At 37.7% G+C, this 26,928-nt stretch overlaps 74 pseudogenes; all 74 read right to left on the bottom strand.

Annotated features, from left to right (window-relative positions):
• Positions 1-120: 120 nt before the first annotated feature.
• Positions 121-239, bottom strand: LOC140567866 (5S ribosomal RNA; annotated as a pseudogene).
• A 185-nt stretch (positions 240-424) lies between these two features.
• Positions 425-543, bottom strand: LOC140567530 (5S ribosomal RNA; annotated as a pseudogene).
• Positions 544-728: 185 nt separating this feature from the next.
• On the bottom strand, positions 729-847 carry LOC140567567 (5S ribosomal RNA; annotated as a pseudogene).
• Positions 848-1,032: 185 nt separating this feature from the next.
• On the bottom strand, positions 1,033-1,151 carry LOC140566798 (5S ribosomal RNA; annotated as a pseudogene).
• A 185-nt stretch (positions 1,152-1,336) lies between these two features.
• LOC140569882 (5S ribosomal RNA) lies at positions 1,337-1,455 on the bottom strand (annotated as a pseudogene).
• Positions 1,456-1,640: 185 nt separating this feature from the next.
• On the bottom strand, positions 1,641-1,759 carry LOC140573448 (5S ribosomal RNA; annotated as a pseudogene).
• Positions 1,760-2,245: 486 nt separating this feature from the next.
• Positions 2,246-2,364, bottom strand: LOC140571077 (5S ribosomal RNA; annotated as a pseudogene).
• A 185-nt stretch (positions 2,365-2,549) lies between these two features.
• LOC140567865 (5S ribosomal RNA) lies at positions 2,550-2,668 on the bottom strand (annotated as a pseudogene).
• Positions 2,669-2,853: 185 nt separating this feature from the next.
• On the bottom strand, positions 2,854-2,972 carry LOC140569718 (5S ribosomal RNA; annotated as a pseudogene).
• Positions 2,973-3,157: 185 nt separating this feature from the next.
• LOC140573141 (5S ribosomal RNA) lies at positions 3,158-3,276 on the bottom strand (annotated as a pseudogene).
• Positions 3,277-3,461: 185 nt separating this feature from the next.
• Positions 3,462-3,580, bottom strand: LOC140573447 (5S ribosomal RNA; annotated as a pseudogene).
• A 486-nt stretch (positions 3,581-4,066) lies between these two features.
• On the bottom strand, positions 4,067-4,185 carry LOC140571076 (5S ribosomal RNA; annotated as a pseudogene).
• A 185-nt stretch (positions 4,186-4,370) lies between these two features.
• On the bottom strand, positions 4,371-4,489 carry LOC140567863 (5S ribosomal RNA; annotated as a pseudogene).
• A 185-nt stretch (positions 4,490-4,674) lies between these two features.
• On the bottom strand, positions 4,675-4,793 carry LOC140569871 (5S ribosomal RNA; annotated as a pseudogene).
• A 185-nt stretch (positions 4,794-4,978) lies between these two features.
• On the bottom strand, positions 4,979-5,097 carry LOC140568099 (5S ribosomal RNA; annotated as a pseudogene).
• Positions 5,098-5,283: 186 nt separating this feature from the next.
• On the bottom strand, positions 5,284-5,402 carry LOC140572373 (5S ribosomal RNA; annotated as a pseudogene).
• Positions 5,403-5,890: 488 nt separating this feature from the next.
• On the bottom strand, positions 5,891-6,009 carry LOC140566935 (5S ribosomal RNA; annotated as a pseudogene).
• Positions 6,010-6,803: 794 nt separating this feature from the next.
• LOC140572087 (5S ribosomal RNA) lies at positions 6,804-6,922 on the bottom strand (annotated as a pseudogene).
• A 488-nt stretch (positions 6,923-7,410) lies between these two features.
• LOC140566752 (5S ribosomal RNA) lies at positions 7,411-7,529 on the bottom strand (annotated as a pseudogene).
• A 185-nt stretch (positions 7,530-7,714) lies between these two features.
• Positions 7,715-7,833, bottom strand: LOC140572338 (5S ribosomal RNA; annotated as a pseudogene).
• Positions 7,834-8,018: 185 nt separating this feature from the next.
• Positions 8,019-8,137, bottom strand: LOC140569858 (5S ribosomal RNA; annotated as a pseudogene).
• A 185-nt stretch (positions 8,138-8,322) lies between these two features.
• Positions 8,323-8,441, bottom strand: LOC140573446 (5S ribosomal RNA; annotated as a pseudogene).
• Positions 8,442-8,928: 487 nt separating this feature from the next.
• Positions 8,929-9,047, bottom strand: LOC140566862 (5S ribosomal RNA; annotated as a pseudogene).
• Positions 9,048-9,232: 185 nt separating this feature from the next.
• LOC140570076 (5S ribosomal RNA) lies at positions 9,233-9,351 on the bottom strand (annotated as a pseudogene).
• Positions 9,352-9,536: 185 nt separating this feature from the next.
• LOC140568116 (5S ribosomal RNA) lies at positions 9,537-9,655 on the bottom strand (annotated as a pseudogene).
• A 185-nt stretch (positions 9,656-9,840) lies between these two features.
• On the bottom strand, positions 9,841-9,959 carry LOC140570406 (5S ribosomal RNA; annotated as a pseudogene).
• Positions 9,960-10,144: 185 nt separating this feature from the next.
• Positions 10,145-10,263, bottom strand: LOC140571487 (5S ribosomal RNA; annotated as a pseudogene).
• A 185-nt stretch (positions 10,264-10,448) lies between these two features.
• Positions 10,449-10,567, bottom strand: LOC140567163 (5S ribosomal RNA; annotated as a pseudogene).
• Positions 10,568-10,752: 185 nt separating this feature from the next.
• On the bottom strand, positions 10,753-10,871 carry LOC140571146 (5S ribosomal RNA; annotated as a pseudogene).
• Positions 10,872-11,358: 487 nt separating this feature from the next.
• On the bottom strand, positions 11,359-11,477 carry LOC140566861 (5S ribosomal RNA; annotated as a pseudogene).
• A 185-nt stretch (positions 11,478-11,662) lies between these two features.
• On the bottom strand, positions 11,663-11,781 carry LOC140570074 (5S ribosomal RNA; annotated as a pseudogene).
• Positions 11,782-11,966: 185 nt separating this feature from the next.
• Positions 11,967-12,085, bottom strand: LOC140570405 (5S ribosomal RNA; annotated as a pseudogene).
• Positions 12,086-12,270: 185 nt separating this feature from the next.
• LOC140567413 (5S ribosomal RNA) lies at positions 12,271-12,389 on the bottom strand (annotated as a pseudogene).
• Positions 12,390-12,574: 185 nt separating this feature from the next.
• Positions 12,575-12,693, bottom strand: LOC140568337 (5S ribosomal RNA; annotated as a pseudogene).
• A 185-nt stretch (positions 12,694-12,878) lies between these two features.
• Positions 12,879-12,997, bottom strand: LOC140568276 (5S ribosomal RNA; annotated as a pseudogene).
• A 185-nt stretch (positions 12,998-13,182) lies between these two features.
• LOC140569706 (5S ribosomal RNA) lies at positions 13,183-13,301 on the bottom strand (annotated as a pseudogene).
• Positions 13,302-13,486: 185 nt separating this feature from the next.
• On the bottom strand, positions 13,487-13,605 carry LOC140567797 (5S ribosomal RNA; annotated as a pseudogene).
• Positions 13,606-13,791: 186 nt separating this feature from the next.
• LOC140567976 (5S ribosomal RNA) lies at positions 13,792-13,910 on the bottom strand (annotated as a pseudogene).
• Positions 13,911-14,388: 478 nt separating this feature from the next.
• On the bottom strand, positions 14,389-14,507 carry LOC140570369 (5S ribosomal RNA; annotated as a pseudogene).
• Positions 14,508-14,692: 185 nt separating this feature from the next.
• Positions 14,693-14,811, bottom strand: LOC140567339 (5S ribosomal RNA; annotated as a pseudogene).
• Positions 14,812-14,996: 185 nt separating this feature from the next.
• Positions 14,997-15,115, bottom strand: LOC140570395 (5S ribosomal RNA; annotated as a pseudogene).
• A 185-nt stretch (positions 15,116-15,300) lies between these two features.
• LOC140568325 (5S ribosomal RNA) lies at positions 15,301-15,419 on the bottom strand (annotated as a pseudogene).
• Positions 15,420-15,604: 185 nt separating this feature from the next.
• On the bottom strand, positions 15,605-15,723 carry LOC140571874 (5S ribosomal RNA; annotated as a pseudogene).
• A 185-nt stretch (positions 15,724-15,908) lies between these two features.
• LOC140573260 (5S ribosomal RNA) lies at positions 15,909-16,027 on the bottom strand (annotated as a pseudogene).
• Positions 16,028-16,212: 185 nt separating this feature from the next.
• On the bottom strand, positions 16,213-16,331 carry LOC140566628 (5S ribosomal RNA; annotated as a pseudogene).
• A 185-nt stretch (positions 16,332-16,516) lies between these two features.
• LOC140572336 (5S ribosomal RNA) lies at positions 16,517-16,635 on the bottom strand (annotated as a pseudogene).
• Positions 16,636-16,820: 185 nt separating this feature from the next.
• Positions 16,821-16,939, bottom strand: LOC140567701 (5S ribosomal RNA; annotated as a pseudogene).
• Positions 16,940-17,124: 185 nt separating this feature from the next.
• LOC140569846 (5S ribosomal RNA) lies at positions 17,125-17,243 on the bottom strand (annotated as a pseudogene).
• Positions 17,244-17,428: 185 nt separating this feature from the next.
• LOC140570481 (5S ribosomal RNA) lies at positions 17,429-17,547 on the bottom strand (annotated as a pseudogene).
• Positions 17,548-18,205: 658 nt separating this feature from the next.
• LOC140569695 (5S ribosomal RNA) lies at positions 18,206-18,324 on the bottom strand (annotated as a pseudogene).
• A 185-nt stretch (positions 18,325-18,509) lies between these two features.
• LOC140567796 (5S ribosomal RNA) lies at positions 18,510-18,628 on the bottom strand (annotated as a pseudogene).
• A 185-nt stretch (positions 18,629-18,813) lies between these two features.
• On the bottom strand, positions 18,814-18,932 carry LOC140568288 (5S ribosomal RNA; annotated as a pseudogene).
• A 478-nt stretch (positions 18,933-19,410) lies between these two features.
• On the bottom strand, positions 19,411-19,529 carry LOC140571590 (5S ribosomal RNA; annotated as a pseudogene).
• Positions 19,530-19,714: 185 nt separating this feature from the next.
• LOC140569834 (5S ribosomal RNA) lies at positions 19,715-19,833 on the bottom strand (annotated as a pseudogene).
• Positions 19,834-20,018: 185 nt separating this feature from the next.
• Positions 20,019-20,137, bottom strand: LOC140572335 (5S ribosomal RNA; annotated as a pseudogene).
• A 488-nt stretch (positions 20,138-20,625) lies between these two features.
• On the bottom strand, positions 20,626-20,744 carry LOC140566860 (5S ribosomal RNA; annotated as a pseudogene).
• Positions 20,745-20,929: 185 nt separating this feature from the next.
• Positions 20,930-21,048, bottom strand: LOC140571830 (5S ribosomal RNA; annotated as a pseudogene).
• Positions 21,049-21,233: 185 nt separating this feature from the next.
• On the bottom strand, positions 21,234-21,352 carry LOC140567337 (5S ribosomal RNA; annotated as a pseudogene).
• Positions 21,353-21,537: 185 nt separating this feature from the next.
• LOC140570394 (5S ribosomal RNA) lies at positions 21,538-21,656 on the bottom strand (annotated as a pseudogene).
• Positions 21,657-21,841: 185 nt separating this feature from the next.
• On the bottom strand, positions 21,842-21,960 carry LOC140568098 (5S ribosomal RNA; annotated as a pseudogene).
• A 185-nt stretch (positions 21,961-22,145) lies between these two features.
• LOC140569822 (5S ribosomal RNA) lies at positions 22,146-22,264 on the bottom strand (annotated as a pseudogene).
• A 185-nt stretch (positions 22,265-22,449) lies between these two features.
• On the bottom strand, positions 22,450-22,568 carry LOC140573259 (5S ribosomal RNA; annotated as a pseudogene).
• Positions 22,569-22,753: 185 nt separating this feature from the next.
• Positions 22,754-22,872, bottom strand: LOC140566146 (5S ribosomal RNA; annotated as a pseudogene).
• A 185-nt stretch (positions 22,873-23,057) lies between these two features.
• On the bottom strand, positions 23,058-23,176 carry LOC140572334 (5S ribosomal RNA; annotated as a pseudogene).
• Positions 23,177-23,361: 185 nt separating this feature from the next.
• LOC140567700 (5S ribosomal RNA) lies at positions 23,362-23,480 on the bottom strand (annotated as a pseudogene).
• Positions 23,481-23,665: 185 nt separating this feature from the next.
• On the bottom strand, positions 23,666-23,784 carry LOC140569810 (5S ribosomal RNA; annotated as a pseudogene).
• A 185-nt stretch (positions 23,785-23,969) lies between these two features.
• LOC140571075 (5S ribosomal RNA) lies at positions 23,970-24,088 on the bottom strand (annotated as a pseudogene).
• Positions 24,089-24,273: 185 nt separating this feature from the next.
• Positions 24,274-24,392, bottom strand: LOC140568275 (5S ribosomal RNA; annotated as a pseudogene).
• Positions 24,393-24,577: 185 nt separating this feature from the next.
• Positions 24,578-24,696, bottom strand: LOC140566161 (5S ribosomal RNA; annotated as a pseudogene).
• Positions 24,697-24,881: 185 nt separating this feature from the next.
• On the bottom strand, positions 24,882-25,000 carry LOC140568287 (5S ribosomal RNA; annotated as a pseudogene).
• A 478-nt stretch (positions 25,001-25,478) lies between these two features.
• Positions 25,479-25,597, bottom strand: LOC140571483 (5S ribosomal RNA; annotated as a pseudogene).
• Positions 25,598-26,096: 499 nt separating this feature from the next.
• On the bottom strand, positions 26,097-26,215 carry LOC140572468 (5S ribosomal RNA; annotated as a pseudogene).
• Positions 26,216-26,400: 185 nt separating this feature from the next.
• Positions 26,401-26,519, bottom strand: LOC140567708 (5S ribosomal RNA; annotated as a pseudogene).
• A 185-nt stretch (positions 26,520-26,704) lies between these two features.
• LOC140570403 (5S ribosomal RNA) lies at positions 26,705-26,823 on the bottom strand (annotated as a pseudogene).
• Between the last annotated feature and the right edge of the window lie 105 nt (positions 26,824-26,928).

Raw genomic sequence — 26,928 nt, 5'->3', positions numbered from 1 at the left:
AAAAAGCATTCCATTTCAACACATCAACATTTACAACACAAAAGAGTTTCAACTACAAATTTGTGCAAAAGATGTAAATAACATGGAAATGTAAGCTTTAATTGTTTGCAGGATTGGAAAAGCTTACAACACCTGTTATTCCCATTCAGTCTCCCATTCAAGTACTAACCAGGCCCAACCATAGATAGCTTCTGAGATCAGACAAGATCAGGCGTTCTAAGGGTGGAATGGCCGTTAGCAGAAGAACCTTCCAAACTAGAGGATTCAAATTTCATAGCTAAGACCATATTTTTTCAAAACTAAGAAAAAGTATTCCATTTCAACACATCAAAATTTACAACACAAAAGAGTTTCAAATACAAATTTGTGCAAAAGATGAAAAAAAAATGGAAACGTAAGTTTTCATTGTTTGCTGGATTGAAAAAGCTTACAACACCTGGTATTCCCAGACAGTCTCCCATTCAAGTACTAATCAGGCCCAACCCTGGGTAGCTTCTGAGATCAGACGAGATCAGGCGTTCTAAGGGTGGAATGGCCGTAAGCAGAAGAATCTTGCAAACTAGAGGATTCAAATTTCATAGCTAAGACCATATTTGTTCAAAACCAAGAAAAAGCATTCCATTTCAACACATCAAAATTTACAACACAAAAGAGTTTCAACTACAAATTTGTGCAAAAGATGTAAATAACATGGAAATGTAAGCTTTAATTGTTTGCAGGACTGGAAAAGCTTACAACACCTGGTATTCCCAGACAGTCTCCCATTCAAGTACTAACCAGGTTCAACTCTAGGTTGCTTCTGAGATCAGACGAGATCAGGCGTTCTAAGGGTGGAATGGCCGTAAGCAGAAGAACCTTGCAAACTAGAGGTTTCAAATTTCATAGCTAAGACCATATTTGTTCAAAACCAAGAAAAAGCATTCCATTTCAACACATCAACATTTACAACACAAAAGAGTTTCAACTACAAATTTGTGTAAAAGATGTAAATAACATGGAAATGTAAGCTTTAATTGTTTGTAGGATTGGAAAAGCTTACAACACCTGGTATACCCAGACAGTCTCCCATTCAAGTACTAACCAGGCCCAACCCTAGGTAGCTTTTGAGATCAGACAAGATCAGGTGTTCTGAGGGTGGAATGGCCGTAAGCAGAAGAACCTTGCAAACTAGAGGATTCAAATTTCATAGATAAGACCATATTTGGTCAAAATCAAGAAAAAGCATTCCATTTCAACACATCAACATTTACAACACAAAAGAGTTTCAACTAAAAATTTGTGCAAAAGATGTAAATAACATGGAAACGTAAGCTTTAATTGTTTACAGGATTGGAAAAGCTTACAACACCTGGTATTCCCAGACAGTCTCCCATTCAAGTACTAACCAGGCCCAACCCTAGGTAGCTTCTGAGATCAGACGAGATCAGGCGTTCTAAGGGTGGAATGGCCGTAAGCTGAAGAAACTTGCAAACTAGAGGATTCAAATTTCATAGATAAGACCATATTTGTTCGAAATCAAGAAAAAGCATTCCATTTCAACACATCAACATTTACCACACAAAAGAGTTTCAACTACAAATTTGTGCAAAAGATGTAAATAACATGGAAATGTAAGCTTTAATTGTTTGCAGGACTGGAAAAGCTTACAACACCTGGTATTCCCAGAGAGTCTCCCATTCAAGTACTAACCAGGCCCAACCCTAGGTATCTTCTGAGATCAGACTAGATCAGGCGTTCTAAGGGTGGATTGGCCGTAAGCAGAAGAACCTTGCAAACTAGAGGATTCAAATTTCAGAGCTAAGACCATATTTGTTCAAAACCAAGAAAAAGCATTCCATTTCAACACATCAAAATTTACAACACAAAAGAGTTTCAACTACAAATTTCTGCAAAAGATGAAAAAAAATGGAAATGTAAGCTTTAATTGTTTGCAGGATTGAAAAAGCTTACAACACCTGGTATTCCCAGACAGTCTCTCATTCAAGTACTAACCAGGCCCAACCCTAGGTAGCTTCTGAGATCAGATGAGAAAGGCGTTCTATGGGTGGATTGGCCATAAGCAGAAGAACCTTGCAAACTAGAGGATTCAAATTTCAGAGCTAAGACCATATTTGTTCAAAACCAAGAAAAAGCATTCCATTTCAACACATCAAAATTTACAACACAAAAGAGTTTCAACTACAAATTTCTGCAAAAGATGAAAAAAAATGGAAATGTAAGCTTTAATTGTTTGCAGGATTGAAAAAGCTTACAACACCTGGTATTCCCAGACAGTCTCCCATTCAAGTACTAACCAGGCCCAACCCTAAGTAGCTTCTGAGATCACACGAGATCAGGCGTTCTAAGGGTGGAATGGCCATAAGCAGATGAAAGTTGCAAACTAGAGGATTCAAATTTCATAGCTAAGACCATATTTGTTCAAAACCAAGAAAAAGCATTCCATTTCAACACATCAACATTTACAACACAAAAGAGTTTCAACTACAAATTTGTGCAAAAGATGTAAATAACATGGAAATGTAAGCTTTAATTGTTTGCAGGATTGGAAAAGCTTACAACACCTGTTATTCCCATTCAGTCTCCCATTCAAGTACTAACCAGGCCCAACCATAGATAGCTTCTGAGATCAGACAAGATCAGGCGTTCTAAGGGTGGAATGGCCGTTAGCAGAAGAACCTTCCAAACTAGAGGATTCAAATTTCATAGCTAAGACCATATTTTTTCAAAACTAAGAAAAAGTATTCCATTTCAACACATCAAAATTTACAACACAAAAGAGTTTCAACTCCAAATTTGTGTAAAAGATGTAAATAACATGGAAATGTAAGCTTTAATTGTTTGCAGGATTGGAAAAGCTTACAACACCTGGTATTCCCAGACAGTCTCCCATTCAAGTACTAACCAGGCCCAACCCTAGATAGCTTCTGAGATCAGACGAGATCAGGCGTTCTAAGGGTGGAATGGCCGTAAGCAGATGAACATTGCAAACTAGAGGATTCAAATTTCATAGCTAAGACCATATTTGTTCAAAACCAAGAAAAAGCATTCCATTTCAACACATCAACATTTACAGCACAAAAGAGTTTCAACTACAAATTTGTGCAAAAGATGTAAATAACATGGAAATGTAAGCTTTAATTGTTTGCAGGATTGGAAAACCTTACAACACCTGGTATTCCCATTCAGTCTCCCATTCAAGTACTAACCAGGCCCAACCCTAGATAGCTTCTGAGATCAGACGAGATCAGGCATTCTAAGGGTGGAATGGCCGTAAGCTGAAGAAACTTGCAAACTAGAGGATTCAAATTTCATAGATAAGACCATATTTGTTCGAAATCAAGAAAAAGCATTCCATTTCAACACATCAACATTTACCACACAAAAGAGTTTCAACTACAAATTTGTGCAAAAGATGTAAATAACATGGAAATGTAAGCTTTAATTGTTTGCAGGACTGGAAAAGCTTACAACACCTGGTATTCCCAGAGAGTCTCCCATTCAAGTACTAACCAGGCCCAACCCTAGGTATCTTCTGAGATCAGACTAGATCAGGCGTTCTAAGGGTGGATTGGCCGTAAGCAGAAGAACCTTGCAAACTAGAGGATTCAAATTTCAGAGCTAAGACCATATTTGTTCAAAACCAAGAAAAAGCATTCCATTTCAACACATCAAAATTTACAACACAAAAGAGTTTCAACTACAAATTTCTGCAAAAGATGAAAAAAAATGGAAATGTAAGCTTTAATTGTTTGCAGGATTGAAAAAGCTTACAACACCTGGTATTCCCAGACAGTCTCTCATTCAAGTACTAACCAGGCCCAACCCTAGGTAGCTTCTGAGATCAGATGAGAAAGGCGTTCTATGGGTGGATTGGCCATAAGCAGAAGAACCTTGCAAACTAGAGGATTCAAATTTCAGAGCTAAGACCATATTTGTTCAAAACCAAGAAAAAGCATTCCATATCAACACATCAAAATTTACAACACAAAAGAGTTTCAACTACAAATTTCTGCAAAAGATGAAAAAAAATGGAAATGTAAGCTTTAATTGTTTGCAGGATTGAAAAAGCTTACAACACCTGGTATTCCCAGACAGTCTCCCATTCAAGTACTAACCAGGCCCAACCCTAAGTAGCTTCTGAGATCACACGAGATCAGGCGTTCTAAGGGTGGAATGGCCATAAGCAGATGAAAGTTGCAAACTAGAGGATTCAAATTTCATAGCTAAGACCATATTTGTTCAAAACCAAGAAAAAGCATTCCATTTCAACACATCAACATTTACAACACAAAAGAGTTTCAACTACAAATTTGTGCAAAAGATGTAAATAACATGGAAATGTAAGCTTTAATTGTTTGCAGGATTGGAAAAGCTTACAACACCTGTTATTCCCATTCAGTCTCCCATTCAAGTACTAACCAGGCCCAACCATAGATAGCTTCTGAGATCAGACAAGATCAGGCGTTCTAAGGGTGGAATGGCCGTTAGCAGAAGAACCTTCCAAACTAGAGGATTCAAATTTCATAGCTAAGACCATATTTTTTCAAAACTAAGAAAAAGTATTCCATTTCAACACATCAAAATTTACAACACAAAAGAGTTTCAACTCCAAATTTGTGTAAAAGATGTAAATAACATGGAAATGTAAGCTTTAATTGTTTGCAGGATTGGAAAAGCTTACAACACCTGGTATTCCCAGACAGTCTCCCATTCAAGTACTAACCAGGCCCAACCCTAGGTAGCTTCTGAGATCAGACGAGATCAGGCGTTCTAAGGGTGGAATGGCCGTAAGCAGATGAACATTGCAAACTAGAGGATTCAAATTTCATAGCTAAGACCATATTTGTTCAAAACCAAGAAAAAGCATTCCATTTCAACACATCAACATTTACAGCACAAAAGAGTTTCAACTACAAATTTGTGCAAAAGATGTAAATAACATGGAAATGTAAGCTTTAATTGTTTGCAGGATTGGAAAACCTTACAACACCTGGTATTCCCATTCAGTCTCCCATTCAAGTACTAACCAGGCCCAACCATAGATAGCTTCTGAGATCAGACAAGATCAGGCGTTCTAAGGGTGGAATGGCCGTTAGCAGAAGAACCTTGCAAACTAGAGGATTCAAATTTCATAGCTAAGACCATATTTGTTCAAAACCAAGAAAAAGCATTCCATTTCAACACATCAACATTTACAACACAAAAGAGTTTCAAATACAAATTTGTGCAAAAGATGAAAAAAAAAATGGAAATGTAAGCTTTCATTGTTTGCAGGATTGAAAAAGCTTACAACACCTGGTATTCCCAGACAGTCTCCCATTCAAGTACTAACCAGGCCCAACCCTGGGTAGCTTCTGAGATCAGACGAGATCAGGCATTCTAAGGGTGGAATGGCCGTAAGCAGAAGAACCTTGCAAACTAGAGGATTCAAATTTCATAGCTAAGACCATATTTGTTCAAAACCAAGAAAAAGCATTCCATTTCAACACATCAACATTTACAACACAAAAGAGTTTCAACTACAAATTTGTGCAAAAGATGTAAATAACATGGAAATGTAAGCTTTAATTGTTTGCAGGATTGGAAAAGCTTACAAAACCTGGTATTCCCATTCAGTCTCCCATTCAAGTACTAACGAGGCCCAACCATAGATAGCTTCTGAGATCAGACAACATCAGGCGTTCTAAGGGTGGAATGGCCGTTAGCAGAAGAACCTTACAAACTAGAGGATTCAAATTTCATAGATAAGACCATATTTGTTCAAAACCAAGAAAAAGCATTCCATTTCAACACATCAAAATTTACAACACAAAAGAGTTTCAACTACAAATTTGTGCAAAAGATGTAAAAAAATGGAAATGTAAGCTTTAATTGTTTGCAGGATTGGAAAAACTTACAACACCTGGTATACCCAGAAAGTCTCCCATTCAAGTACTAACCAGGCCCAACCCTAGGTAGCTTCTGAGATCAGACGAGATCAGGCATTCTAAGGGTGGAATGGCAGTAAGCAGAAGAACCTTGCAAACTAGAGGATTCAAATTTCATAGATAAGACCACATTTATTCAAAACCAAGAAAAAGCATTCCATTTCAACACATCAAAATTTACAACACAAAAGAGTTTTTAACTGCAAATTTGTGCAAAAGATGTAAATAACATGGAAATGTAAGCTTTAATTGTTTGCAGGACTGGAAAAGCTTACAACACCTGGTATTCCCATACACTCTCCCATTCAACTACTAACCAGGCCCAACCCTAGGTACCTTCTGAGATCAGACAAGATCAGGCGTTCTAAGGGTGGAATGGCGGTAAGCAGAAGAGCCTTGCAAATTAGAGGATTCAAATTTCATAGCTAAGACCATATTTTTTCAAAACCAAGAAAAAGCATTCCATTTCAACACATCAACATTTACAACACAAAAGAGTTTCAACTACAAATTTGTGCAAAAGATGTAAATAACATGGAAATGTAAGCTTTAATTGTTTGCAGGATTGGAAAAGCTTACAACACCTGGTATTCCCAGACAGCCTCCCATTCAAGTACTAACCAGGGCAAACACGAGGTAGCTTCTGAGATCAGACTAGATCAGGCGTTCTAAGCGTGGAATGGCCGTAAGCAGAATAACCTTGCAAACTAGAGGATTCAAATTTCATAGCTAAGACCATATTTGTTCAAAACCAAGAAAAAGCATTCCATTTCAACACATCAACATTTACAACACAAAAGAGTTTCAAATACAAATTTGTGCAAAAGATGTAAATAACATGGAAATGTAAGCTATAATTGTTTGCAGGATTGGAAAAGCTTACAACACCTGGTATTCCCAGACAGTCTCCCATTCAAGTACTAACCAGGCCCAACTCTAAGTTGCTTCTGAGATCAGACGAGATCAGGCGTTCTAAGGGTGGAATGGCCGTAAGCAGAATAACCTTGCAAACTAGAGGATTCAAATTTCATAGCTAAGACCATATTTGTTCAAAACCAAGAAAAAGCATTCCATTTCAACACATCAAAATTTACAACACAAAAGAGTTTCAACTACAAATTTGTGCAAAAGATGTAAATAACATGGAAATGTAAGCTTTAATTGTTTGCAGGATTGGAAAAGCTTACAACACCTGGTATTCCCAGACAGTCTCCCATTCAAGTAGTAACCAGGCCCAACTCTAGGTTGCTTCTGAGATCAGACGAGATCAGGCGTTCTAAGGGTGGAATGTCCTTAAGCAGAAAAACCTTGCAAAGTAGAGGATTCAAATTTCATAGCTAAGACCATATTTGTTCAAAACCAAGAAAAAGCATTCGATTTTAACACATCAACATTTACAACACAAAAGAGTTTCAAATACAAATTTGTGCAAAAGATGAAAAAAAATGGAAATGTAAGCTTTAATTGTTTGCAGGTTTGAAAAAGCTTACAACACCTGCTATTCCCAGACAGTCTCCCATTCAAGTACTAACCAGGCCCAACTCTAGGTAGCTTCTGAGATCAGACGAGATCAGGTATTCAAAGGGTGGAATGGCCATAAGCAGAAGAACCTTGCAAACTAGAGGTTTCAAATTTCATAGCTAAGACCATATTTGTTCAAAACCAAGAAAAAGCATTCCATTTCAACACATCAACATTTACAACACAAAAGAGTTTCAACTACAAATTTGTGTAAAAGATGTAAATAACATGGAAATGTAAGCTTTAATTGTTTGTAGGATTGGAAAAGCTTACAACACCTGGTATACCCAGACAGTCTCCCATTCAAGTACTAACCAGGCCCAACCCTAGGTAGCTTTTGAGATCAGACGAGATCAGGTGTTCTGAGGGTGGAATGGCCGTAAGCAGAAGAACCTTGCAAACTAGAGGATTCAAATTTCATAGATAAGACCATATTTGTTCAAAATCAAGAAAAAGCATTCCATTTCAACACATCAACATTTACAACACAAAAGAGTTTCAACTACAAATTTGTGCAAAAGATGTAAATAACATGGAAACGTAAGCTTTAATTGTTTACAGGATTGGAAAAGCTTACAACACCTGGTATTCCCAGACAGTCTCCCATTCAAGTACTAACCAGGCCCAACCCTAGGTAGCTTCTGAGATCAGACGAGATCAGGCGTTCTAAGGGTGGAATGGCCGTAAGCTGAAGAAACTTGCAAACTAGAGGATTCAAATTTCATAGATAAGACCATATTTGTTCGAAATCAAGAAAAAGCATTCCATTTCAACACATCAACATTTACCACACAAAAGAGTTTCAACTACAAATTTGTGCAAAAGATGTAAATAACATGGAAATGTAAGCTTTAATTGTTTGCAGGACTGGAAAAGCTTACAACACCTGGTATTCCCAGAGAGTCTCCCATTCAAGTACTAACCAGGCCCAACCCTAGGTATCTTCTGAGATCAGACTAGATCAGGCGTTCTAAGGGTGGATTGGCCGTAAGCAGAAGAACCTTGCAAACTAGAGGATTCAAATTTCAGAGCTAAGACCATATTTGTTCAAAACCAAGAAAAAGCATTCCATTTCAACACATCAAAATTTACAACACAAAAGAGTTTCAACTACAAATTTCTGCAAAAGATGAAAAAAAATGGAAATGTAAGCTTTAATTGTTTGCAGGATTGAAAAAGCTTACAACACCTGGTATTCCCAGACAGTCTCTCATTCAAGTACTAACCAGGCCCAACCCTAGGTAGCTTCTGAGATCAGATGAGAAAGGCGTTCTATGGGTGGATTGGCCATAAGCAGAAGAACCTTGCAAACTAGAGGATTCAAATTTCATAGCTAAGACCATATTTGTTCAAAACCAAGAAAAAGCATTCCATTTCAACACATCAAAATTTACAACACAAAAGAGTTTCAACTACAAATTTGTGCAAAAGATGTAAATAACATGGAAATGTAAGCTTTAATTGTTTGCAGGATTGGAAAAGCTTACAACACCTGGTATTCCCAGACAGTCTCCCATTCAAGTACTAACCAGGCCCAACTCTAGGTTGCTTCTGAGATCAGACGAGATCAGGCGTTCTAAGGGTGGAATGTCCGTAAGCAGAAAAACCTTGCAAAGTAGAGGATTCAAATTTCATAGCTAAGACCATATTTGTTCAAAACCAAGAAAAAGCATTCGATTTTAACACATCAACATTTACAACACAAAAGAGTTTCAAATACAAATTTGTGCAAAAGATTAAAAAAAAATGGAAATGTAAGCTTTCATTGTTTGCAGGATTGAAAAAGCTTACAACACCTGGTATTCCCAGACAGTCTCCCATTCAAGTACTAACCAGGCCCAACCCTAGGTAGCTTCTGAGATCAGACGAGATCAGGCGTTCAAAGGGTGGAATGGCCATAAGCAGAAGAACCTTGCAAACTAGAGGATTCAAATTTCATAGCTAAGACCATATTTGTTCAAAACCAAGAAAAAGCATTCCATTTCAACACATCAACATTTACAACACAAATGAGTTTCAACTACAAATTTGTGTAAAAGATGTAAATAACATGGAAATGTAAGCTTTAATTGTTTGCAGAATTGGAAAAGCTTACAACACCTGGTATAACCAGACAGTCTCCAATTCAAGTACTAACCAGGCCCAACCCTAGGTAGCTTCTGAGATCAGACGAGATCAGGCTTTCTAAGGGTGGAATGGCCGTAAGCAGAAGAACCTTGCAAACTAGAGGATTCAAATTTCATAGATAAGACCATATTTGTTCAAAATCAAGAAAAAGCATTCCATTTCAACACATCAACATTTACAACACAAAAGAGTTTCAACTACAAATTTGTGCAAAAGATGTAAATAACATGGAAACGTAAGCTTTAATTGTTTGCAGGATTGAAAAAGCTTACAACACCTGGTATTCCCAGACAGTCTCCCATTCAAGTACTAACCAGGCCCAACCCTGGGTAGCTTCTGGGATCAGACGAGATCAGGCGTTCTAAGGGTGGAATGGCCGTAAGCAGAAGAACCTTGCAAACTAGAGGATTCAAATTTCATAGCTAAGACCATATTTGTTCAAAACCAAGAAAAAGCATTCCATTTCAACACATCAAAATTTACAACACAAAAGAGTTTCAAATACAAATTTGTGCAAAAGATGAAAAAAAAATGGAAACGTAAGTTTTCATTGTTTGCTGGATTGAAAAAGCTTACAACACCTGGTATTCCCAGACAGTCTCCCATTCAAGTACTAATCAGGCCCAACCCTGGGTAGCTTCTGAGATCAGACGAGATCAGGCGTTCTAAGGGTTGAATGGCCGTAAGCAGAAGAATCTTGCAAACTAGAGGATTCAAATTTCATAGCTAAGACCATATTTGTTCAAAACCAAGAAAAAGCATTCCATTTCAACACATCAAAATTTACAACACAAAAGAGTTTCAACTACAAATTTGTGCAAAAGATGTAAATAACATGGAAATGTAAGCTTTAATTGTTTGCAGGACTGGAAAAGCTTACAACACCTGGTATTCCCAGACAGTCTCCCATTCAAGTACTAACCAGGTTCAACTCTAGGTTGCTTCTGAGATCAGACGAGATCAGGCGTTCTAAGGGTGGAATGGTCGTAAGCAGAAGAACCTTGCAAACTAGAGGTTTCAAATTTCATAGCTAAGACCATATTTGTTCAAAACCAAGAAAAAGCATTCCATTTCAACACATCAACATTTACAACACAAAAGAGTTTCAACTACAAATTTGTGTAAAAGATGTAAATAACATGGAAATGTAAGCTTTAATTGTTTGTAGGATTGGAAAAGCTTACAACACCTGGTATTCCCAGACAGTCTCCCATTCAAGTACTAACCAGGCCCAACCCTAGGTAGCTTCTGAGAGCAGACGAGATCAGGCGTTCTAAGGGTGGAATGGCTGTAAGCTGAAGAAACTTGCAAACTAGAGGATTCAAATTTCATAGATAAGACCATATTTGTTCGAAATCAAGAAAAAGCATTCCATTTCAACACATCAAAATTTACAACACAAAAGAGTTTCAACTACAAATTTCTGCAAAAGATGAAAAAAAATGGAAATGTAAGCTTTAATTGTTTGCAGGATTGAAAAAGCTTACAACACCTGGTATTCCCAGACAGTCTCTCATTCAAGTACTAACCAGGCCCAACCCTAGGTAGCTTCTGAGATCAGATGAGAAAGGCGTTTTATGGGTGGATTGGCCATAAGCAGAAGAACCTTGCAAACTAGAGGATTCAAATTTCATAGCTAAGACCATATTTGTTCAAAACCAAGAAAAAGCATTCCATTTCAACACATCAAAATTTACAACACAAAAGAGTTTCAACTACAAATTTGTGCAAAAGATGTAAATAACATGGAAATGTAAGCTTTAATTGTTTGCAGGATTGGAAAAGCTTACAACACCTGGTATTCCCAGACAGTCTCCCATTCAAGTACTAACCAGGCCCAACTCTAGGTTGCTTCTGAGATCAGACGAGATCAGGCGTTCTAAGGGTGGAATGTCCGTAAGCAGAAAAACCTTGCAAAGTAGAGGATTCAAATTTCATAGCTAAGACCATATTTGTTCAAAACCAAGAAAAAGCATTCGATTTTAACACATCAACATTTACAACACAAAAGAGTTTCAAATACAAATTTGTGCAAAAGATTAAAAAAAAATGGAAATGTAAGCTTTCATTGTTTGCAGGATTGAAAAAGCTTACAACACCTGGTATTCCCAGACAGTCTCCCATTCAAGTACTAACCAGGCCCAACCCTAGGTAGCTTCTGAGATCAGACGAGATCAGGCGTTCAAAGGGTGGAATGGCCATAAGCAGAAGAACCTTGCAAACTAGAGGATTCAAATTTCATAGCTAAGACCATATTTGTTCAAAATCAAGAAAAAGCATTCCATTTCAACACATCAACATTTACAACACAAAAGAGTTTCAACTACAAATTTGTGCAAAAGATGTAAATAACATGGAAACGTAAGCTTTAATTGTTTGCAGGATTGGAAAAGCTTACAACACCTGGTATTCCCAGACAGTCTCCCATTCAAGTACTAACCAGGCCCAACCCTGGGTAGCTTCTGGGATCAGACGAGATCAGGCGTTCTAAGGGTGGAATGGCCGTAAGCAGAAGAACCTTGCAAACTAGAGGATTCAAATTTCATAGCTAAGACCATATTTGTTCAAAACCAAGAAAAAGCATTCCATTTCAACACATCAAAATTTACAACACAAAAGAGTTTCAAATACAAATTTGTGCAAAAGATGAAAAAAAAATGGAAACGTAAGTTTTCATTGTTTGCTGGATTGAAAAAGCTTACAACACCTGGTATTCCCAGACAGTCTCCCATTCAAGTACTAATCAGGCCCAACCCTGGGTAGCTTCTGAGATCAGACGAGATCAGGCGTTCTAAGGGTGGAATGGCCGTAAGCAGAAGAATCTTGCAAACTAGAGGATTCAAATTTCATAGCTAAGACCATATTTGTTCAAAACCAAGAAAAAGCATTCCATTTCAACACATCAAAATTTACAACACAAAAGAGTTTCAACTACAAATTTGTGCAAAAGATGTAAATAACATGGAAATGTAAGCTTTAATTGTTTGCAGGACTGGAAAAGCTTACAACACCTGGTATTCCCAGACAGTCTCCCATTCAAGTACTAACCAGCTTCAACTCTAGGTAGCTTCTGAGATCAGACAAGATCAGGCGTTCTAAGAGTGGAATGGCCGTAAGCAGAAGAACCTTGCAAACTAGAGGATTCAAATTTCATAGCTAAGACCATATTTGTTCAAAACCAAGAAAAAGCATTCCATTTCAACACATCAAAATTTACAACACAAAAGAGTTTCAACTACAAATTTGTGTAAAAGATGTAAATAACATGGAAATGTAAGCTTTAATTGTTTGCAGGATTGGAAAAGCTTACAACACCTGTTATTCCCCTTCAGTCTCCCATTCAAGTACTAACCAGGCCCAACCATAGATAGCTTCTGAGATCAGACAAGATCAGGCGTTCTAAGGGTGGAATGGCCGTTAGCAGAAGAACCTTGCAAACTAGAGGATTCAAATTTCATAGCTAAGACCATATTTTTTCAAAACTAAGAAAAAGTATTCCATTTCAACACATCAAAATTTACAACACAAAAGAGTTTCAACTACAAATTTGTGTAAAAGATGTAAATAACATGGAAATGTAAGCTTTAATTGTTTGCAGGATTGGAAAAGCTTACAACACCTGGTATTCCCAGACAGTCTCCCATTCAAGTACTAACCAGGCCCAACCCTAGATAGCTTCTGAGATCAGACGAGATCAGGCGTTCTAAGGGTGGAATGGCCGTAAGCAGATGAACATTGCAAACTAGAGGATTCAAATTTCATAGCTAAGACCATATTTGTTCAAAACCAAGAAAAAGCATTCCATTTCAACACATCAACATTTACAGCACAAAAGAGTTTCAACTACAAATTTGTGCAAAAGATGTAAATAACATGGAAATGTAAGCTTTAATTGTTTGCAGGATTGGAAAAGCTTACAACACCTGGTATTCCCATTCAGTCTCCCATTCAAGTACTAACCAGGTCCAACCATAGATAGCTTCTGAGATCAGACAAGATCAGGCGTTCTAAGGGTGGAATGGCCGTTAGCAGAAGAACCTTGCAAACTAGAGGATTCAAATTTAATAGATAAGACCATATTTGTTCAAAACCAAGAAAAAGCATTACATTTCAACACATCAACATTTACAACACAAAAGAGTTTCAAATACAAATTTGTGCAAAAGATGAAAAAAAAAATGGAAATGTAAGCTTTCATTGTTTGCAGGATTGAAAAAGCTTACAACACCTGGTATTCCCAGACAGTCTCATATTCAAGTACTAACCAGGCCCAACCCTGGGTAGCTTCTGAGATCAGACGAGAACATGCGTTCTAAGGGCGGAATGGCCGAAAGCAGAAGAACCTTGCAAACTAGAGGATTCAAATTTCATAGCTAAGACCATATTTGTTCAAAACCAAGAAAAAGCATTCCATTTCAACACATCAAAATTTACAACACAAAAGAGTTTCAAATACAAATTTGTGCAAAAGATGTAAATAACATGGAAATGTAAGCATTAATTGTTTGCAGGATTGGAAAAGCTTACAACACCTGGTATTCCCATTCAAGTACTAACCAGGCCCAACCATAGATAGCTTCTGAGATCAGACAAGATCAGGCGTTCTAAGGGTGGAATGGCCGTTAGCAGAAGAACCTTGCAAACTAGAGGATTCAAATTTCATAGCTAAGACCATATTTGTTCAAAACCAAGAAAAAGCATTCCATTTCAACACATCAACATTTACAACACAAAAGAGTTTCAAATACAAATTTGTGCAAAAGATGAAAAAAAAAATGGAAATGTAAGCTTTCATTGTTTGCAGGATTGAAAAAGCTTACAACACCTAGTATTCCCAGACAGTCTCCCATTCAAGTACTAACCAGGCCCAACCCTGGGTAGCTTCTGAGATCAGACGAGATCAGGCATTCTAAGGGTGGAATGGCCGTAAGCAGAAGAACCTTGCAAACTAGAGGATTCAAATTTCATAGCTAAGACCATATTTGTTCAAAACCAAGAAAAAGCATTCCATTTCAACACATGAAAATTTACAACACAAAAGAGTTTCAAATACAAATTTGTGCAAAAGATGTAAATAACATGGAAATGTAAGCTTTAATTGTTTGCAGGATTGGAAAAGCTTACAACACCTGGTATTCCCATTCAGTCTCCCATTCAAGTACTAACCAGGCCCAACCATAGATAGCTTCTGAGATCAGACAAGATCAGGCGTTCTAAGGGTGGAATGGCCGTTAGCAAAAGAACCTTGCAAACTAGAGGATTCAAATTTCATAGCTAAGACCATATTTGTTCAAAACCAAGAAAAAGCATTCCATTTCAACACATCAAAATTTACAACACAAAAGAGTTTCAAATACAAATTTGTGCAAAAGATGAAAAAAAAATGGAAATGTAAGCTTTCATTGTTTGCAGGATTGAAAAAGCTTACAACACCTGGTATTCCCAGACAGTCTCCCATTCAAGTACTAACCAGGCCCAACCCTGGATAGCTTCTGAGATCAGACGAGAACAGGCGTTCTAAGGGCGGAATGGCCGTAAGCAGAAGAACCTTGCAAACTAGAGGATTCAAATTTCATAGCTAAGACCATATTTGTTCAAAACCAAGAAAAAGCATTCCATTTCAACACATCAAAATTTACAACACAAAAGAGTTTCAAATACAAATTTGTGCAAAAGATGTAAATAACATGGAAATGTAAGCTTTAATTGTTTGCAGGATTGGAAAACCTTACAACACCTGGTATTCCCATTCAGTCTCCCATTCAAGTACTAACCAGGCCCAACCATAGATAGCTTCTGAGATCAGACAAGATCAGGCGTCCTAAGGGTGGAATGGCCGTTAGCAGAAGAACCTTGCAAACTAGAGGATTCAAATTTCATAGCTAAGACCATATTTGTTCAAAACCAAGAAAAAGCATTCCATTTCAACACATCAAAATTTACAACACAAAAGAGTTTCAAATACAAATTTGTGCAAAAGATGAAAAAAAAATGGAAATGTAAGCTTTAATTGTTTGCAGGATTGGAAAAACTTACAACACCTGGTATACCCAGAAAGTCTCCCATTCAAGTACTAACCAGGCCCAACCCTAGGTAGCTTCTGAGATCAGACGAGATCAGGCGTTCTAAGGGTGGAATGGCCGTAAGCAGAAGAACCTTGCAAACTAGAGGATTCAAATTTCATAGCTAAGACCATATTTGTTCAAAACCAAGAAAAAGCATTCCATTTCAACACATCAAAATTTACAACACAAAAGAGTTTCAACTACAAATTTGTGTAAAAGATGTAAATAACATGGAAATGTAAGCTTTAATTGTTTGCAGGATTGGAAAAGCTTACAACACCTGGTATTCCCAGACAGTCTCCCATTCAAGTACTAACCAGGCCCAACCTTAGGTAGCTTCTGAGATCAGACGAGATCAGGCGTTCTAAGGGTGGAATGTCCGTAAGCAGATGAACATTGCAAACTAGAGGATTCAAATTTCATAGATAAGACCATATTTGTTCAAAACCAAGAAAAATCATTCCATTTCAACACATCAACATTTACAACACAAAAGAGTTTCAAATACAAATTTGTGCAAAAGATGTAAATAACATGGAAATGTAAGCTTTAATTGTTTGCAGGATTGGAAAAGCTTACAATACCTGGTATTCCCAGACAGTCTCCCATTCAAGTACTAACCAGGCCCAACTCTAGGTTGCTTCTGAGATCAGACGAGATCAGGCGTTCTGAGGGTGGAATGGCCGTAAGCAGAAGAACCTTGCAAACTAGAGGTTTCAAATTTCATAGCTAAGACCATATTTGTTCAAAACCAAGAAAAAGCATTCCATTTCAACACATCAACATTTACAACACAAAAGAGTTTCAACTACAAATTTGTGTAAAAGATGTAAATAACATGGAAATGTAAGCTTTAATTGTTTGTAGGATTGGAAAAGCTTACAACACCTGGTATACCCAGACAGTCTCCCATTCAAGTACTAACCAGGCCCAACCCTAGGTAGCTTTTGAGATCAGACGAGATCAGGTGTTCTGAGGGTGGAATGGCCGTAAGCAGAAGAACCTTGCAAACTAGAGGATTCAAATTTCATAGCTAAGACCATATTTGTTCAAAACCAAGAAAAAGCATTCCATTTCAACACATCAACATTTACAACACAAAAGAGTTTCAACTACAAATTTGTGTAAAAGATGTAAATAACATGGAAATGTAAGCTTTAATTGTTTGCAGAATTGGAAAAGCTTACAACACCTGGTATAACCAGACAGTCTCCCATTCAAGTACTAACCAGGCCCAACCCTAGATAGCTTCTGAGATCAGACGAGATCAGGCTTTCTAAGGGTGGAATGGCCGTAAGCAGAAGAACCTTGCAAACTAGAGGATTCAAATTTCATAGATAAGACCATATTTGTTCAAAATCAAGAAAAAGCATTCCATTTCAACACATCAACATTTACAACACAAAAGAGTTTCAACTACAAATTTGTGCAAAAGATGTAAATAACATGGAAACGTAAGCTTTAATTGTTTACAGGATTGGAAAAGCTTACAACACCTGGTATTCCCAGACAGTCTCCCATTCAAGTACTAACCAGGCCCAACCCTAGGTAGCTTCTGAGATCAGACGAGATCAGGCGTTCTAAGGGTGGAATGGCCGTAAGCTGACGAAACTTGCAAACTAGAGGATTCAAATTTCATAGATAAGACCATATTTGTTCGAAATCAAGAAAAAGCATTCCATTTCAACACATCAACATTTACCACACAAAAGAGTTTCAACTACAAATTTGTGCAAAAGATGTAAATAACATGGAAATGTAAGCTTTAATTGTTTGCAGGACTGGAAAAGCTTACAACACCTGGTATTCCCAGAGAGTCTCCCATTCAAGTACTAACCAGGCCCAACCCTAGGTATCTTCTGAGATCAGACGAGATCAGGCGTTCTAAGGGTGGATTGGCCGTAAGCAGAAAAACCTTGCAAACTAGAGGATTCAAATTTCAGAGCTAAGACCATATTTGTTCAAAACCAAACAAAAGCATTCCATTTCAACACATCAACATTTACAACACAAAAGAGTTTCAACTACAAATTTGTGTAAAAGATGTAAATAACATGGAAATGTAAGCTTTAATTGTTTGCAGGACTGGAAAAGCTTACAACACCTGGTATTCCCAGACAGTCTCCCATTCAAAGACAAAGGACAAACAGACAAAGGTGCACGTATTCGTCACTGTACAGTGTGGACTGTACAGCGAAATGTGTCCTCCGCATTTAACCCATCTGGTAGTGAACACACTCACACACACACACGTGTTAGGGGCAGTGAGTACACACACACACCCAGAGCGGTGGGCAGCCAACTCCAGCGCCCGGGGAGCAGAGAGGGTAAAGGGCCTTGCTCAAGGGCCCAACAGTGGCAGCTTGCCGAGCCCGGGAATCGAACCCACAACCCTGTTATCGATATCCCGGCGCTCTAACCGCTGAGCCACCACTGCCCCTGGTTCAAGTACTAACCAGGCCCAACCCTAAGTAGCTTCTGAGATCACACGAGATCAGGCGTTCTAAGGGTGGAATGGCCATAAGCAGATGAACGTTGCAAACTTCTTGTTTGCAGGATTGGAAAAGCTTACAACACCTGGTATTCCCAGACAGTCTCCCATTCAAGTACTAACCAGGCCCAACCCTAGATAGCTTCTGAGATCAGACGAGATCAGGCGTTCTAAGGGTGGAATGGCCGTAAGCAGATGAACATTGCAAACTAGAGGATTCAAATTTCATAGCTAAGACCATATTTGTTCAAAACCAAGAAAAAGCATTCCATTTCAACACATCAACATTTACAGCACAAAAGAGTTTCAACTACAAATTTGTGCAAAAGATGTAAATAACATGGAAATGTAAGCTTTAATTGTTTGCAGGATTGGAAAAGCTTACAACACCTGGTATTCCCATTCAGTCTCCCATTCAAGTACTAACCAGGTCCAACCATAGATAGCTTCTGAGATCAGACAAGATCAGGCGTTCTAAGGGTGGAATGGCCGTTAGCAGAAGAACCTTGCAAACTAGAGGATTCAAATTTCATAGATAAGACCATATTTGTTCAAAACCAAGAAAAAGCATTACATTTCAACACATCAACATTTACAACACAAAAGAGTTTCAAATACAAATTTGTGCAAAAGATGAAAAAAAAATGGAAATGTAAGCTTTCATTGTTTGCAGGATTGAAAAAGCTTAAAACACCTGGTATTCCCAGACAGTCTCATATTCAAGTACTAACCAGGCCCAACCCTGGGTAGCTTCTGAGATCAGACGAGAACATGCGTTCTAAGGGCGGAATGGCCGTAAGCTGAAGAAACTTGCAAACTAGAGGATTCAAATTTCATAGCTAAGAACATATTTGTTCAAAACCAAGAAAAAGCATTCCATTTCAACACATCAAAATTTACAACACAAAAGAGTTTCAAATACAAATTTGTGCAAAAGATGTAAATAACATGGAAATGTAAGCATTAATTGTTTGCAGGATTGGAAAAGCTTACAACACCTGGTATTCCCATTCAAGTACTAACCAGGCCCAACCATAGATAGCTTCTGAGATCAGACAAGATCAGGCGTTCTAAGGGTGGAATGGCCGTTAGCAGAAGAACCTTGCAAACTAGAGGATTCAAATTTCATAGCTAAGACCATATTTGTTCAAAACCAAGAAAAAGCATTCCATTTCAACACATCAACATTTACAACACAAAAGAGTTTCAAATACAAATTTGTGCAAAAGATGAAAAAAAAAATGGAAATGTAAGCTTTCATTGTTTGCAGGATTGAAAAAGCTTACAACACCTAGTATTCCCAGACAGTCTCCCATTCAAGTACTAACCAGGCCCAACCCTAGGTAGCTTTTGAGATCAGACGAGATCAGGTGTTCTGAGGGTGGAATGGCCGTAAGCAGAAGAACCTTGCAAACTAGAGGATTCAAATTTCATAGATAAGACCATATTTGTTCAAAATCAAGAAAAAGCATTCCATTTCAACACATCAACATTTACAACACAAAAGAGTTTCAACTACAAATTTGTGCAAAAGATGTAAATAACATGGAAACGTAAGCTTTAATTGTTTACAGGATTGGAAAAGCTTACAACACCTGGTATTCCCAGACAGTCTCCCATTCAAGTACTAACCAGGCCCAACCCTAGGTAGCTTCTGAGATCAGACGAGATCAGGCGTTCTAAGGGTGGAATGGCCGTAAGCTGAAGAAACTTGCAAACTAGAGGATTCAAATTTCATAGATAAGACCATATTTGTTCGAAATCAAGAAAAAGCATTCCATTTCAACACATCAACATTTACAACACAAAAGAGTTTCAACTACAAATTTGTGTAAAAGATGTAAATAACATGGAAATGTAAGCTTTAATTGTTTGTAGGATTGGAAAAGCTTACAACACCTGGTATACCCAGACAGTCTCCCATTCAAGTACTAACCAGGCCCAACCCTAGGTAGCTTTTGAGATCAGACGAGATCAGGTGTTCTGAGGGTGGAATGGCCGTAAGCAGAAGAACCTTGCAAACTAGAGGATTCAAATTTCATAGATAAGACCATATTTGTTCAAAATCAAGAAAAAGCATTCCATTTCAACACATCAACATTTACAACACAAAAGAGTTTCAACTACAAATTTGTGCAAAAGATGTAAATAACATGGAAACGTAAGCTTTAATTGTTTACAGGATTGGAAAAGCTTACAACACCTGGTATTCCCAGACAGTCTCTCATTCAAGTACTAACCAGGCCCAACCCTAGGTAGCTTCTGAGATCAGATGAGAAAGGCGTTCTATGGGTGGATTGGCCATAAGCAGAAGAACCTTGCAAACTAGAGGATTCAAATTTCATAGCTAAGACCATATTTGTTCAAAACCAAGAAAAAGCATTCCATTTCAACACATCAAAATTTACAACACAAAAGAGTTTCAACTACAAATTTGTGCAAAAGATGTAAATAACATGGAAATGTAAGCTTTAATTGTTTGCAGGATTGGAAAAGCTTACAACACCTGGTATTCCCAGACAGTCTCCCATTCAAGTACTAACCAGGCCCAACTCTAGGTTGCTTCTGAGATCAGACGAGATCAGGCGTTCTAAGGGTGGAATGTCCGTAAGCAGAAAAACCTTGCAAAGTAGAGGATTCAAATTTCATAGCTAAGACCATATTTGTTCAAAACCAAGAAAAAGCATTCGATTTTAACACATCAACATTTACAACACAAAAGAGTTTCAAATACAAATTTGTGCAAAAGATTAAAAAAAAATGGAAATGTAAGCTTTCATTGTTTGCAGGATTGAAAAAGCTTACAACACCTGGTATTCCCAGACAGTCTTCCATTCAAGTACTAACCAGGCCCAACCCTAGGTAGCTTCTGAGATCAGACGAGATCAGGCGTTCAAAGGGTGGAATGGCCATAAGCAGAAGAACCTTGCAAACTAGAGGATTCAAATTTCATAGCTAAGACCATATTTGTTCAAAATCAAGAAAAAGCATTCCATTTCAACACATCAAAATTTACAACACAAAAGAGTTTCAAATACAAATTTGTGCAAAAGATGTAAATAACATGGAAATGTAAGCTTTAATTGTTTGCAGGATTGGAAAAGCTTACAACACCTGGTATTCCCATTCAGTCTCCCATTCAAGTACTAACCAGGCCCAACCATAGATAGCTTCTGAGATCAGACAAGATCAGGCGTTCTAAGGGTGGAATGGCCGTTAGCAGAAGAACCTTGCAAACTAGAGGATTCAAATTTCATAGCTAAGACCATATTTGTTCAAAACCAAGAAAAAGCATTCCATTTCAACACATCAACATTTACAACACAAAAGAGTTTCAACTACAAATTTGTGCAAAAGATGAAAAAAAAATGGAAATGTAAGCTTTCATTGTTTGCAGGATTGAAAAAGCTTACAACACCTGGTATTCCCAGACAGTCTCCCATTCAAGTACTAACCAGGCCCAACCCTGGATAGCTTCTGAGATCAGACGAGAACAGGCGTTCTAAGGGCGGAATGGCCGTAAGCAGAAGAACCTTGCAAACTAGAGGATTCAAATTTCATAGCTAAGACCATATTTGTTCAAAACCAAGAAAAAGCATTCCATTTCAACACATCAAAATTTACAACACAAAAGAGTTTCAAATACAAATTTGTGCAAAAGATGTAAATAACATGGAAATGTAAGCTTTAATTGTTTGCAGGATTGGAAAACCTTACAACACCTGGTATTCCCATTCAGTCTCCCATTCAAGTACTAACCAGGCCCAACCATAGATAGCTTCTGAGATCAGACAAGATCAGGCGTTCTAAGGGTGGAATGGCCGTTAGCAGAAGAACCTTGCAAACTAGAGGATTCAAATTTCATAGCTAAGACCATATTTGTTCAAAACCAAGAAAAAGCATTCCATTTCAACACATCAAAATTTACAACACAAAAGAGTTTCAAATACAAATTTGTGCAAAAGATGAAAAAAAAATGGAAATGTAAGCTTTCATTGTTTGCAGGATTGAAAAAGCTTACAACACCTGGTATTCCCAGACAGTCTCCCATTCAAGTACTAACCAGGCCCAACCCTAGGTAGCTTCTGAGATCAGACGAGATCAGGCGTTCTAAGGGTGGAATGGCCGTAAGCAGAAGAACCTTGCAAACTAGAGGATTCAAATTTCATAGCTAAGACCATATTTGTTCAAAACCAAGAAAAAGCATTCCATTTCAACACATCAAAATTTACAACACAAAAGAGTTTCAACTACAAATTTGTGTAAAAGATGTAAATAACATGGAAATGTAAGCTTTAATTGTTTGCAGGATTGGAAAAGCTTACAACACCTGGTATTCCCAGACAGTCTCCCATTCAAGTACTAACCAGGCCCAACCTTAGGTAGCTTCTGAGATCAGACGAGATCAGGCGTTCTAAGGGTGGAATGTCCGTAAGCAGATGAACATTGCAAACTAGAGGATTCAAATTTCATAGATAAGACCATATTTGTTCAAAACCAAGAAAAATCATTCCATTTCAACACATCAACATTTACAACACAAAAGAGTTTCAAATACAAATTTGTGCAAAAGATGTAAATAACATGGAAATGTAAGCTTTAATTGTTTGCAGGATTGGAAAAGCTTACAATACCTGGTATTCCCAGACAGTCTCCCATTCAAGTACTAACCAGGCCCAACTCTAGGTTGCTTCTGAGATCAGACGAGATCAGGCGTTCTAAGGGTGGAATGGCCGTAAGCAGAAGAACCTTGCCAACTAGAGGTTTCAAATTTCATAGCTAAGACCATATTTGTTCAAAACCAAGAAAAAGCATTCCATTTCAACACATCAACATTTACAACACAAAAGAGTTTCAACTACAAATTTGTGTAAAAGATGTAAATAACATGGAAATGTAAGCTTTAATTGTTTGTAGGATTGGAAAAGCTTACAACACCTGGTATACCCAGACAGTCTCCCATTCAAGTACTAACCAGGCCCAACCCTAGGTAGCTTTTGAGATCAGACGAGATCAGGTGTTCTGAGGGTGGAATGGCCGTAAGCAGAAGAACCTTGCAAACTAGAGGATTCAAATTTCATAGCTAAGACCATATTTGTTCAAAACCAAGAAAAAGCATTCCATTTCAACACATCAACATTTACAACACAAAAGAGTTTCAACTACAAATTTGTGTAAAAGATGTAAATAACATGGAAATGTAAGCTTTAATTGTTTGCAGAATTGGAAAAGCTTACAACACCTGGTATAACCAGACAGTCTCCCATTCAAGTACTAACCAGGCCCAACCCTAGATAGCTTCTGAGATCAGACGAGATCAGGCTTTCTAAGGGTGGAATGGCCGTAAGCAGAAGAACCTTGCAAACTAGAGGATTCAAATTTCATAGATAAGACCATATTTGTTCAAAATCAAGAAAAAGCATTCCATTTCAACACATCAACATTTACAACACAAAAGAGTTTCAACTACAAATTTGTGCAAAAGATGTAAATAACATGGAAACATAAGCTTTAATTGTTTACAGGATTGGAAAAGCTTACAACACCTGGTATTCCCAGACAGTCTCCCATTCAAGTACTAACCAGGCCCAACCCTAGGTAGCTTCTGAGATCAGACGAGATCAGGCGTTCTAAGGGTGGAATGGCCGTAAGCTGACGAAACTTGCAAACCAGAGGATTCAAATTTCATAGATAAGACCATATTTGTTCGAAATCAAGAAAAAGCATTCCATTTCAACACATCAACATTTACCACACAAAAGAGTTTCAACTACAAATTTGTGCAAAAGATGTAAATAACATGGAAATGTAAGCTTTAATTGTTTGCAGGACTGGAAAAGCTTACAACACCTGGTATTCCCAGACAGTCTCCCATTCAAGTACTAACCAGGCCCAACCCTAAGTAGCTTCTGAGATCACACGAGATCAGGCGTTCTAAGGGTGGAATGGCCATAAGCAGATGAACGTTGCAAACTAGAGGATTCAAATTTCATAGCTAAGACCATATTTGTTCAAAACCAAGAAAAAGCATTCCATTTCAACACATCAACATTTACAACACAAAAGAGTTTCAACTACAAATTTGTGCAAAAGATGTAAATAACATGGAAATGTAAGCTTTAATTGTTTGCAGGATTGGAAAAGCTTACAACACCTGTTATTCCCCTTCAGTCTCCCATTCAAGTACTAACCAGGCCCAACCATAGATAGCTTCTGAGATCAGACAAGATCAGGCGTTCTAAGGGTGGAATGGCCGTTAGCAGAAGAACCTTGCAAACTAGAGGATTCAAATTTCATAGCTAAGACCATATTTTTTCAAAACTAAGAAAAAGTATTCCATTTCAACACATCAAAATTTACAACACAAAAGAGTTTCAACTACAAATTTGTGTAAAAGATGTAAATAACATGGAAATGTAAGCTTTAATTGTTTGCAGGATTGGAAAAGCTTACAACACCTGGTATTCCCAGACAGTCTCCCATTCAAGTACTAACCAGGCCCAACCCTAGATAGCTTCTGAGATCAGACGAGATCAGGCGTTCTAAGGGTGGAATGGCCATAAGCAGATGAACATTGCAAACTAGAGGATTCAAATTTCATAGATAAGACCATATTTGTTCAAAACCAAGAAAAAGCATTACATTTCAACACATCAACATTTACAACACAAAAGAGTTTCAAATACAAATTTGTGCAAAAGATGAAAAAAAAATGGAAATGTAAGCTTTCATTGTTTGCAGGATTGAAAAAGCTTAAAACACCTGGTATTCCCAGACAGTCTCATATTCAAGTACTAACCAGGCCCAACCCTGGGTAGCTTCTGAGATCAGACGAGAACATGCGTTCTAAGGGCGGAATGGCCGTAAGCAGAAGAACCTTGCAAACTAGAGGATTCAAATTTCATAGCTAAGACCATATTTGTTCAAAACCAAGAAAAAGCATTCCATTTCAACACATCAAAATTTACAACACAAAAGAGTTTCAAATACAAATTTGTGCAAAAGATGTAAATAACATGGAAATGTAAGCATTAATTGTTTGCAGGATTGGAAAAGCTTACAACACCTGGTATTCCCATTCAAGTACTAACCAGGCCCAACCATAGATAGCTTCTGAGATCAGACAAGATCAGGCGTTCTAAGGGTGGAATGGCCGTTAGCAGAAGAACCTTGCAAACTAGAGGATTCAAATTTCATAGCTAAGACCATATTTGTTCAAAACCAAGAAAAAGCATTCCATTTCAACACATCAACATTTACAACACAAAAGAGTTTCAAATACAAATTTGTGCAAAAGATGAAAAAAAAAATGGAAATGTAAGCTTTCATTGTTTGCAGGATTGAAAAAGCTTACAACACCTAGTATTCCCAGACAGTCTCCCATTCAAGTACTAACCAGGCCCAACCCTGGGTAGCTTCTGAGATCAGACGAGATCAGGCATTCTAAGGGTGGAATGGCCATAAGCAGAAGAACCTTGCAAACTAGAGGATTCAAATTTCATAGCTAAGACCATATTTGTTCAAAACCAAGAAAAACCATTCCATTTCAACACATCAAAATTTACAACACAAAAGAGTTTCAAATACAAATTTGTGCAAAAGATGTAAATAACATGGAAATGTAAGCTTTAATTGTTTGCAGGATTGGAAAAGCTTACAACACCTGGTATTCCCATTCAGTCTCCCATTCAAGTACTAACCAGGCCCAACAATAGATAGCTTCTGAGATCAGACGAGATCAGACGAGATCAGGCGTTCTAAGGGTGGAATGTCCGTAAGCAGAAAAACCTTGCAAAGTAGAGGATTCAAATTTCATAGCCAAGACCATATTTGTTCAAAACCAAGAAAAAGCATTCGATTTTAACACATCAACATTTACAACACAAAAGAGTTTCAAATACAAATTTGTGCAAAAGATTAAAAAAAAATTGAAATGTAAGCTTTCATTGTTTGCAGGACTGGAAAAGCTTACAACACCTGGAATTCCCAGACAGTCTCCCATTCAAGTACTAACCAGGCCCAACCATAGGTAGCTTCTGAGATCAGACGAGATCAGGCGTTCAAAGGGTGGAATGGCCATAAGCAGAAGAACCTTGCAAACTAGAGGATTCAAATTTCATAGCTAAGACCATATTTGTTCAAAACCAAGAAAAAGCATTCCATTTCAACACATCAACATTTACAACACAAATGAGTTTCAACTACAAATTTGTGTAAAAGATGTAAATAACATGGAAATGTAAGCTTTAATTGTTTGCAGAATTGGAAAAGCTTACAACACCTGGTATAACCAGACAGTCTCCCATTCAAGTACTAACCAGGCCCAACCCTAGGTAGCTTCTGAGATCAGACGAGATCAGGCTTTCTAAGGGTGGAATGGCCGTAAGCAGAATAACCTTGCAAACTAGAGGATTCAACTTTCATAGCTAAGACCATATTTGTTCAAAATCAAGAAAAAGCATTCCATTTCAACACATCAACATTTACAACACAAAAGAGTTTCAACTACAAATTTGTGCAAAAGATGTAAATAACATGGAAACGTAAGCTTTAATTGTTTGCAGGATTGGAAAAGCTTACAACACCTGGTATTCCCAGACAGTCTCCCATTCAAGTACTAACCAGGCCCAACCCTGGGTAGCTTCTGGGATCAGACGAGATCAGGCGTTCTAAGGGTGGAATGGCCGTAAGCAGAAGAATCTTGCAAACTAGAGGATTCAAATTTCATAGCTAAGACCATATTTGTTCAAAACCAAGAAAAAGCATTCCATTTCAACACATCAAAATTTACAACACA

This window comes from Salminus brasiliensis, chromosome 11 (assembly GCF_030463535.1).
Source record: "Salminus brasiliensis chromosome 11, fSalBra1.hap2, whole genome shotgun sequence".
Taxonomy (NCBI): Eukaryota; Metazoa; Chordata; class Actinopteri; order Characiformes; family Bryconidae; genus Salminus; species Salminus brasiliensis.
This window is presented reverse-complemented; position numbering and strand designations above follow the sequence as displayed.